Source organism: Crocuta crocuta, unplaced genomic scaffold (genome assembly GCF_008692635.1).
Source record: "Crocuta crocuta isolate KB4526 unplaced genomic scaffold, BGI_CrCroc_1.0 scaffold154, whole genome shotgun sequence".
In the NCBI taxonomy this organism is placed as follows: domain Eukaryota; kingdom Metazoa; phylum Chordata; class Mammalia; order Carnivora; family Hyaenidae; genus Crocuta; species Crocuta crocuta.
Window position 1 is genome coordinate 10,360,396 of NW_027530545.1, and position 11,651 is coordinate 10,372,046.

Sequence of the window (11,651 nt, forward strand, 5' to 3'; positions counted from 1 at the left end):
ACAAGGGGCAGGGAAGCCTGACTAAATGGCAATATTAATCACACACAAAATTTTAAGTTAGTGTTCTTAAGCCTACTTTTTTTCATAAGGTAGACATAAGCTTGTAATGGGCATCTGTTAAATATATCCATGGATCACATTGGATTTGTCCCTCTTTTTTTTCCTTAAAGCAAACACAGCTACACACCCCACTTCTTATGTCCTTGGTCTCATCCTTCTCTGACATGCTCTTGTTTTAACATCTTCAATAACTTCTTCACCACTAGATCCTTCCATCAGTCTACACACATTTTCACATGTACACTATCTTAAAAAGAAAAAAATGTTATTTCACTTTTCTCTATTTTTTCAGTTCACTTTTTTTTTTATCACGCTTTCATCTTGTGTTTTGAAAGAGTAAATAAACCATGTTCTCAGAGCAGATGCCACATTATATAAAGATAATCTAGATATGGGTTTTACTCCTTCCAGATAGCCAGTTCCCTGAGAGCAAGAACTAAGTCCTGTATCTCTATATGTTCACCAGCTAGAACTGGTCCCCATTACACAGCAGATACCCAACAAATAGTACATGAACTAAGTTGAATCCCTCACCCATTTACTCTTATCTTTTAAAAATGTCTTCTGTTCTCACAACTCTACTGAAGGTCAATAAATCAAACATGCTTTTCTCCCCTTCTACATGCTTCACCCCATTGCAGCACTGAACAGTGCAAAACCATCCGCTTTGGAGGTGAATGGGACTAAGAACAGTTGTTTGCTGGCTGTGTAACCTTGGGCATGTTACCCAACCTCAATTTCTTCTTTGGTAAAATGAATGCAAGAACATACTATCTCTTCTAGGATGCCTGAGAAAGTTGAATAGTATTGTATACATCCAAATCTGATATATTGGGGTATTTTGGTTTGGGGTTTGGGGTTTTTTTAAGTTTATTTATTTATTTTGAGAGAGAGAGACAGAGAGACACAGAGAGAGAGAGAGACAGAGACAGAGAGAGAGAGAGAAAACCCCAAGTAGGCTTTGCACGGTCAGCACAGAGCCCCATGAGGGGCTTAAACTCACAAACCATGAGATCATGACGTGAGCCAAAATCAAGAATCATATGTTTAGCAGACTGAGCCACCCAGGCGCCCCAAGGTCTGCTATATTGTTAATGCTCAGTATGTGTTCAGTTTTTTCCCCTTCTTACACCCTTCATGTTCCATTTCCCACAACCATGCAGTCTCCATTATCATACACTGTAGCCTCTCAGGCTCAGCCACTACTCTTCTCTGCAACATGGAGTCTAAGACTCTGTCCTTATTCCTCATTCTTTCATTATTTACCTCTATCTTTTGATAACTCCATCCAATCTTTGAATTATATTTACCTTTGAATTGCATTTCTTCTGCTTACTGACTTCAAATCCCTCTCCAGCCTCCCCATCTTTTGCTCCCCCACAGCAGGCTAGCCATCTGCTGGGTGTTCGTGAGCTCAAGCATACAGCTCCCATACAAATATGCCACTGCCTCCACTCACCCAATATGCTAATCCTCTGGAGTTTTCCAGGTTGGTACTGAGATCACCACTTTATAGAGTCAAACAAGCCAGAAGTCTGGGCACCCTTCTTGACCTTCCACGTTCTACAGCCTAACTCTGAAGCATCCCTCCCGACCAAACATTTTAAATAGCTCCGGTTGTCTACAATGAAGTCTCTTCTGTTTTCCTCCTTTCTGTTTATGACTAACAGAGCTAGACAACCAGTAACCTCCCTTTCACCAACTCTGGTCATCCTTGCTACTGCCTGAATGCTATTAAGACCAAGGCTTTAGTTTGGCATTCAAAACTCTCTATAGCCTCGTGATTATTTGTCATTTCACACTCAATTTCTACAATTCTCATACATCACCTTGTACTCTAACCAAAGTGAGCTGCTCTAAGCATTGCATTCATGATTTCAGAGATCTCTGCTTTCCTCTTATGACCCCGTGCCTTCCCCAGTACCCATCCTCCAAATCTTTTCAAATCTTACACATCCCAATAGGCCCAGTACCAATATCCTTTCTCTGTGAAGACTTTCTTGGGCTCCACAGCTAACTGCTATCTTTTTTTCTTCTAAACAGTGAAGATAATTTAGCAGGTCCTCCTTTAGAACACTTATTTTCTACCAAACACTAGTCACTCATGTATACCACACATTCTTTCTCCTTCCCAGACTTGTCCAACCTCTCCCTATCACCACCTTTATTGATATCCTCGGGAAAAACTTACAGTGGCTTAAAAAGAATCCAGACATCAAGGTATATAAATAAGTAAGTAAATCTTAAATGTATACACAAAATTAATTCAATAAACTCTCCAGGAGATAGCAGAACATCTCCAGCAAATAAAGTTGCCGTACATATAAAGTTACATAGTCAAAGCTGTGAGACGTGCAATTCCAGGAACTCCACTGTGCTCTGGGTGGTAAAGATTGTTGGAAGTCCGACCACCAGATAAGTGGAGTGTCGCTGTATAACCAAAGGCTTCTTGCCAAAGACTTATAATTAACAACAGAATCAACTGGCATTACTAAACTATATTTCATTTCTTTAATCTCCTTTTCCTCTCTTTTGTTTTCCTCCTCCCTGTTTGTGACTGATAGAGCCAGATGATCAATAATCTCTCTTTCACCAACTCTGATCATCATCTCTGCCACTGCCTTGATGCTATTATTCACTTTAATACATTAATCCTTTGGTTGAAATTCTTAAACCACAATTCTTCATTAACGGACCATCTTGGCATCCACGTGCTGATAGCAGCTTGTCTGATGTTTCAAAAAAAAAAAAATATATATATATATGAATGAAACCTCTCTCCCCCAAATATCCTAACCGAAGAGAGAAAGACACAAAACAGAAAGATTTCAGCTCTTTGGCGTGATCAAAGATATAAAAAGAAAATTGAATCCTATTACATAAATCAGAGAACAGGGAAGTTTCACCTTGCTATTACAATTAGATGTCAATATGTCATTTAATGACGAAGTGCTAAGAAATATTATGGCATTTTATTGAATCGTACTCTCGTTACTATCACAATGAGAAATAGAACACACACTGTACCGGTTAGCCGACCAAACCTTCGGATGATTGCTGTAACCTTTGGTGGAGCCCAGTGATTTTTGCTCCTTTTCAGAAAGACATTAAAGTGACAGTGTGGCAGGCCATTTTTTCCACCACACACACTAAAACTAGTGTGCGTGCAGCCAGACCCTGCCAAAGCACGTTGCATTCATACAAAGATCCATACAGATCTTAATCATAAAATAATCCATTCTGTGCTCTGTTTTTATGACATTTATATGAATCTGGCCACAGCCTCATCAAGCAGTTCACAGAGGAAAATTGTTCTATTTATGTGGTCGAGACAGGGTGGACTTGATTTTCAAGCAAAGAGAAAAAGAAAGAAATACCCCATTTTTGAGGCTGCAAATCTGGAACTCAAAAGAACTATTTTACACCATTTTGTAACTATATTTGTAACAGAGGATCAGAAGAGATGATAGCCTTTTTCTCTGTCCCCTGTCAGTAGTAAAGTCCTGTATTGATATTTCTGAAACTGAGAGACTGAGTGAGGACACCTGGAAATAGTTTTCTCCTCTTTTATTTAATTGTAAAAGGCAAAGAAATGGTTGTGTGGGTAAAAGTGGAAAGGAAACTTTCCAATGTGCATCTGCTTTAATTTATTCTTGCCCCTCCATTGTAAGAACTAATAATTTTTCAATTAATTTCCCCATCTTTTGCTGCGTTTACTCCTCTAGGTAGGTCTCCTTCACACACCCCAAAAAAGGTGATGCCTGAAAATGTGTACAGACTCATCTGACCTTGCTTTCAGGTTTGCGATGATGATGTACTTGCCAGTGTCACCAATTTCTGCACTTTACTAAGATATACAGAGATAAAGACAACTGTTTTATTTCCTATAGCATCTCTGGGTAAGCTCACTTTCTGAGTAGTGTGTGAATACGTATTCTGGGTAAAAATACGTCATAGCGTTCCATGCACTTGCACCACTCTTCACTCATTTATAATGGTTCTGGCTTCACTACCAAAGCCCCCTGGTAATTGTAGTTCTAATAACATCACATACAGCTCTTTTAGATGCCACGTTCATTCTCTCCATGTCAGAAATGAGAATCTTATGGTCTAAATCCTACATTTATGAGAAAGATCTGAGTTCCAGGTTTCCGGCTTCTTTAAAGGTGCCTTTACTTGTTTGAGCGTGGAATAATAAGTAAAGTCCAGGAACAAGTATATAATCAGACACCATGTGACCCGAAGAACCACATTAGACGTGGATATTTTTGTATACATTTCATTACAAAATAAACCTTTTCACTTTTCCCTTTCAAATAATAAAAAACACTCCTTTCTTTTAGAACAAAAGAAAGGAAAAGAGGAAGTGGCAGTAAGTGTAAGACTGCTGTAAGAAGCTGAATTAATGTGAATAATTATGTAACAATTGCCCCTAATTAAATAAGGATAATGTTCAGGGTTCTTTTTTTTTTTCTCAGAAACCACTGGTATTTAGGAATATACTCTACACGGCTTTCTTCCTCCAGCCACCCCTCCCCCAAATAAATGACAGCATAAATAGACACATAAACTCCATATGAATCATTAGTGTGTGAGATACTGTTACCCTGGGGCTGCTCTAGCTCACATATATTCCCTTCTTCCTATTTCAAATCTTTAAAATATTTTCTTTTCAAATACTTATAAAAGCACGTATGGTTGAAATAAAAATAAAGCACATACAGATGATATTTTCAAACACAGCACTCTCATATACTGGAAGGAAAATACGCATGTTCTGCTTCTCTGGGTCCAATATATACATTCAGGGAAAGTAAGAGCTTAAAAGTAGGGAAGATCAAGAATAGATCACAGAACTACTTTAAAATGTTACAACTGTCATTTAGAAAAAAAAAAAAATTGGCAGCTTTCACCCAGTCCACCTACCTAATGTTCAAGTTTATGAAGGAATGCACATTCCATTGCTAAAAGTGTGTATATGTAAAAGCACATGTGTTTCACACGCAATCACTATGTGAAGATGAGAAGCTGCTGATAAATTTCAGCCATTTTAAAATATATTTAAATTTTAAAAATCCCTTTATTAAAAAAATCTACTCGAGAGTTTGTCCAGAGAATAACTCTTTATCAATGTCAACATCATTTTATGCTTTAGCCAGCCCTAAATTTGTGGAAATAATCTCCATGGTTAAGACTGCCATAAAATCCTCCAAATCCAACATCTAACTGTCTCTTTTCTGAATATAAGGGACCTCCCAGAAAGCATGTTTGATGCCTCCCTCCCTCTGTTGTTGTGGTTGTTGTTGTTTTTAACTTTTAGGATGCCAGCTTCTTATAAGAGCTAAGACACGAGAAACAAAGTTGGAGAGTTCAGCATGAAGCAAAGAGGTGGAGCATATACCTGTTTTGTTTTTTGTTTTGTTTATTTTGCCGAACGATGAGAAAATTCTGTATACTCCTTGAGGACAGCGAGAAAGGTCATTAATGTTTTGTTGTTGTTGTTTCTGATCTGGCAGAGATAGGCATCTCCCTAAACTGCATTTTCCTTGACAACACTGGGATTTAGGGGAGGGGCAACCTTTCCATATGAAGAATCGCATATCAAATGTAGCCTGACCACATGAAATTAGCTGTAATGAAGACAAAAGAATGCAAAGTAAGTGTGACATTAAAAAAAGAGCCCCAATTCTACATTTATCAGCCAGGTCCATGCACCGAGCACATCTTCAAAATGTAGTAGGGAACACTTTTCTGGAATAAGAGAAGAATTGCTCAATGGAGCCACATTATAGTGTATATTGAAGTTACATGATCACAACTATATGTAATGTGGCTAAAAAGATAAACAAGGAAAAATCTGCTTATGCATCAAGATTACTGGAAGTAATCAAGAAATACTGCTGGTACTTCTACCAGTAATTTCCACAGAATGAACTTGAAATAAGACACATGAAGCCACTCTTTCTTTAGCCAATACCTGTTGTCATGTGCCTTTCATATATTAAACAGCTTCTGTCACTGTAGGGTGAATCTGATAACCATTGTTTTCTACACTATGGATCCTAAATACAAGTCAACTACTTTATTTATGGTCAAGCAAGAACCAAACCAAAACAAATAAACAAGCAAAAAAACAAAACAAAACAAAAAAACTAACAATCTATTCCATTGGTCTCTAATATGGCAGCTTCCTAAGGAAAGATTCTAAAGGTAATTTTGTCTATTCCTCCCCCCCCTTTTTTTATTTATTCGAGAGAGATAGAGACAGCACAAGTGGGAAAGGGGCAGAGAGAGAAGGGGAGAGAGAGAGGGGGAGAGAGAGAATCCCAAGTAAGCTCTATGCTGCCAGCTAGTAGCCCAATGCGGGGGCCACACTCATTAAACCATGAGATCATGACTGAGCCAAAACCAAGAGTCAGTCGCTTCACCGACTGAGCTACCCAGGCATCCTGAACACAATTTTATTCTTATATACTGACTTTAGAAACGTGTTCATAGCTGTATCAGATAAGACACTCTACATATCTTTTTTTTCTTTTCTTCTCATTTTTTTTAGACATTTAACATTCCCAACAGAACTGATCCTTGGTACACATTAAAGAAATCAATTGGTAAAGCAAAACATTTATTGAATATCTGCAGTATGCCAACCTAGATGCTATGGGCAATAAAAGAAAACATACTACATGATATCAATCATCAAGTAATTAAAAACTTTATGTCTGAAAACTACAGAAAAAGGTTTTGTAGGTAGTGCTTGAGGTGAGTACTGAAAGAGGAAGTATAGATTAGAGTGAATGAAGTTCAATTTTTTTAATTTACTGTTACATAGTTAAATGACTGATAAGATCAAAATAGATAATCCTCATTCAGAACAATTTTCTACCCAAAGAATGAATGGTGGGGAAAAAAACAAAAACAAAAACAGGCAAGGTGACAGACTTGGATAGAATAAATGGGTTGTCCATTTTTATTTTGGTATCTAAATGGCAAAATTATGAAAATGACATTAGAATGTTCTCTGGTGTTCAGAGAAATCATTGGTTTGGCACACTGCATATATTACAAATGGCCCTTGAATTTCTCACTAGTCCAGACTATCCACAGGAAGGAGACCTTTTTATCATAGTTTAAAGACAGCAATTCACCATGGAAGTATTGAAGCCCGTCAAGGTCATGTGTTTGCATATACTATGAAAATCTCTTAAAAAGTCAAATATCCTAACAGAATATCTAAAACGCAATCACTAATTTCTATTACTTTGGAAGGAAGCTAAAAAAATGTATAAAACACACATACAAACAGCAGTATAATGGGACTGTTTTTCATTTTGACAATCTGTTTTAGCCAACAAAAATGATGATAAGTCAATGATCTACCTAAAAAATAAGAATGGTTATGGCATACCTGGCCACCCCCTTTCCGATCTTTTTTTCTTTTAACAAACACCCCTGTATTCCTTATTTGTATACAAAGAAATACACTCAAAATAACATCGTCACATGTGTAGGTTAGGCCAAGCCCTGTTAACTGTGGGCACTTGGAAACTGGAAGACAATGGAGTTCCCGGATGTATATACAGCCCCCTGCAGAAGAACAGCAGGAAAAACTCTGCAAACTTCAATCGAGGAAACTCTGGCTCACTTGTGAAACAGTATCTGGGAAGCAATAGGCCATTTGTGATGTTGCGGCAGCAAGTAGGAATGGAGGTATCTTGTTTTGATCAAAGCTCCGTAACACCTTAAGTGGCAGAGAGATAGCCCTGTGAGCAAGACTCTATAAGCAGCCGCAAAGGACGGGAGCCTACAGAAGCACAGAGTCACGCGGGGATTGATTGCAGGAGCCTCCATCTCTCTTTCTGGGATTAAAGCCCATAAAGATAGCAACACCATCATCAGTGTCATCTTCCAAACAAAGGACCACAATATCGAGAGAACAATATTAATTATAGTCAAAATCACTTGTGCACTCAGCGATTTCAATAGGGACAATCAGTTTAAGTGGCGGTGGCAAATTCTCAACATAAAACACACTTGCTACAATCCAAACTGGATTTCGCGAGAGGTGAGCAGCCGCTTTAGTTGCTTAATCTGGTTATATTTGAGCTAAAGTAGTTCACATTTTTAGAATGAATGAATCAAAGGCGTAATTGTTTTTGTCATCTGCACAGCAATTTTACTCCTGAATGCATTGTTTTAGGCAGGAATTAATAAAAATTGCATGCGCTTCAGGTGCTGGGTAGATCACCCTTTTCCACACAGCCCAGCCTGGAGCTGTGAATGCTCCTTTTCTTATTATCAGTTAATAATTCTCTCTCATTGAGGCAAATTAGGAACTTGACTGTGTTCGAGAGTCCAGAACACTGCTAGAGGCAAAAGGGGGCTAAATGGCAGAAATTCCTGTCTGAGCAAGATGCATGAAGCACGACATTGTGTCCACCACAAAAGCCGCTCTGTATTTTTGATCCTTTCTAATTTAATTAGCCCAAGAGGTAGCGCATTAATTTGCCAAGAATTCTTCTGATGCGAAAGCTGCCCTTATTGCAGTGAAGGGAAAAAATAACCTGCGTGCTACAGTGGCATGCTCGTAATGAAAGGGGGTTATTTTTGTGTTACAAATGGCATTGCAGGGTTACAAGAGACCTTTAAACCTTTTTATCTCTGGTTAGGTCATATGTAACACACTGCAACACAAAGCGCTAATTAACCAATTCTGGTCCAGACATCTTTTAGAACACTTAAGAGAGTTGCACAGTTAGAACCCAGGTCAAACGCATTGCTTTGTTTGCTTTTCAAACCTGAAAACATCCTCTGGCATAGATATTAAAAATAGAACAGAAAAATCGTCCATTGGCAGTTCAGTTACTCTACGGACTCGCACTCTTCGATATTTATTCCTGTCTGTTTCCTTTCTGTTTAATGATATTCTTTATGTGGGCAAGCTGGAGCCTTGAGGTCCCTTAGAAGGCCTCTTGGCTCTTTATGCTGTATTTGTTTGGTAAATTGTCTCCATGTTAATCTTCTTCATCAAATACTTGGAGTCGGTTTTTGAAAAACTTTGATCAGATCTACCACCACCAAGCTTCTTCATCGCCATGTGCTTCTGATATGCACTTCTGCACTCAAATGGGTCGTTTACTCATTAAAGAATGAGAAACATGCATCCTACCATAAATTCTCCCCAATACTCTGAACCGTTAATTAAGCTTATGCAATCATGTCTCCTGTTTGCGGAACTATTTCTTTTCTAGAAATTACAGGATCCCATGTAGGGACCTCCAACACCCTGTTGCTTTCCCTCATCGCTTTCCGTCCCGGCTGCCTCAATGTGGCTAGGTAAAAACACTCCCTCCCAGAGACTAAGTCAAGAAAATCTGAGGATTATTACATTTTACATTCAATTCTCCTGTCCCTTTAATGAAAACCAGTGGAAGACAATAGCTGTAAAGGAAGCATGGATACTTCCTTCCCTCCCAGTTTCTGGCTAGAAATCAGTGAATTAAGGGAAGGTGGCATTTAGAGTGTTTTCGGCTATGCATTATGGATACCCAAAGGCATCACAAGTAGCCTGTTTATGGCAGAGTGTAAGATTCAGTAGCCAGACTGAGAAGAGGACATTAGCATTGTCAAGAGGCAGGGCAGGATGGATCCAGGTTCAAGGGAGTGGCCTGGGGTGAGAGGGCAGACAGCAGAGGAGAGAGAAGAGCCTCTGGAGAGAAGAGAGGGGTCTTTTTAAAAAAGGGATTGTGGACAAGGGAGAGGTTAAAAAACACGAGGAAAGGAAAAACAGTAATTGGGTGTTAATTGCAAGGGAAAGATAGGGGTTGGGGGGGTGAATTGAATTTGGAGAATCTCTTAATTTAGCAACATTTTCTCATGGGCAGCAGTACAAAATAATCCAGTTTCTTAAAACAGAGCTTGTCCTTTCAAAATATTTTTATTTTTTAAAGGAAACACACTTCCAGACATTTTCGTTCCAACCTAGAAATACTTTTCAGTTTGATTTACAACGTACAGTTTAAAAAAACCCTCGAATTAATTTTTGTTCTGAAATTAAAATTCTTTATCTTCTATATTGTTTTGTAGATTATGTTTAAAAATCCACATCTAGTAATACGATGGCTATTTTCTTTCACAAATTAAAAAGTTCATATATATGTTATTAGTATCACATATGAGCAAGATAACTTAGCTGAGAATGTGCTTTTATAGATATATGTTAAACTGTTCTGAATTTTTCCAGGTTGTCCAAATGATTTGAAAGGGTAAAAAGATTTTTTAATACACAGTAAATACTTCTGAAATAGTGAATTAAAATGAAAAACAGATGACACATTTATTCAGCTTTTGGCTTCTGTAACATCAAACAGCACATTTTCTTCAAATGGTTTCATCAGTGGACCGGTAACCTCTTAAAATGATTGACTCAAACATGTCACTTATTTGATGATTGCAGGTTTATAAAATAGTCCCTATTTTTTTTAATCCGTCAACATGTTACATATGTCTCACAATAGATTAAAAGGTAGCATTTATTCCTATGCTTTCTCTGCAGATACTTTTAAGTTTTCACATAAAATGATGATATAATGTATGAACAAAGTATTTTAAGTCCATTAAAGAAATATGTTAAAATTTGTAGTTGATGAGTTTATTAATTTTTTTTTTTAAGATTGATAAAGTCAATCGAACAGAGCTCACAGAAAGAAAAAAACAAACAAATTTTTGCCAGGATGATAGGCAGGCATGGAATTTATTCAAAGTAAAGGGTGGAAAGCAAATGAAAGGTATATACAAATTTAAAAGGAAAAAGAGAGCAAAATCATTATTTTAAGTTCATTTTTAATGATAAGAAACTACTATCAATGACTTGATAAAATGAAAAGTGTTTTTTTTCTCTTGAATTCCAGATACCTCCCTAATCTCAGAGAATACACACCAGAGCAGAAAGAACTTACCTACATCTACTTTCAAGATAAAGCCAGGACCCTGAGATCTCAATCCATCCTTCTAAAATACCACGGAGCCCACACCAGGATAGGTCTGAGAATGCATACATTCCCTGATAGTCTCCATGTCCCTGGAAATCTGTTGATACTTAAATACCCTCAGTTGGGACAAATTTAAGAGGAACTAAAAATATAAAATCCTCCCTGGAGGAAAAGGAAGAGTGAAAGACCAATGGCAAGAAATAGATTTCTCCCCAACCATACCAAGAATGAAAAAGGGCACCTTGACCTCTTGGTGTGGGCCTGGGATAAGTGTTCTGAGGTGATGTCTCAGGCAAGGTCACAGTCCAAGCAGATGACACACTCTGTGTGGAGGCTGAGAAGAGTTTAATAAAAGGACACTCGACAAAAATATGGGTAGGGAAACGGCTCAGAAATAGAGTGCACCGGAGCCAGTGAGACCAGAGAGCTGATTACACTGTGAGGCCTTGAGAGACAAGAGGAAGGAATGGTTACTAGAGCCCAGAGAGAGGTGACTGCAAAGGACCACTCACCACACAGAGGCCGGGTCTTGGATAGAGGGCCACAGCCAACTCGCAATCGCCCACCAGGGAGGGAGCTGGGGGAACTAACACCGACACC

The 11,651-nt window shown here is 38.2% G+C and overlaps 1 long non-coding RNA gene across 1 annotated transcript in view; it reads left to right on the forward strand.

The window, feature by feature from the left end:
* Window positions 1-11,500, forward strand: part of LOC144234501 (uncharacterized) — a 27,959-nt gene extending 16,459 nt beyond the window's left edge. Inside the window, exon 3 of the long non-coding RNA XR_013335984.1 lies at window positions 10,971-11,500. This is a non-coding gene — a long non-coding RNA (uncharacterized LOC144234501). The remainder of the gene's footprint in view (window positions 1-10,970) is intronic.
* Window positions 11,501-11,651: the final 151 nt, after the last annotated feature.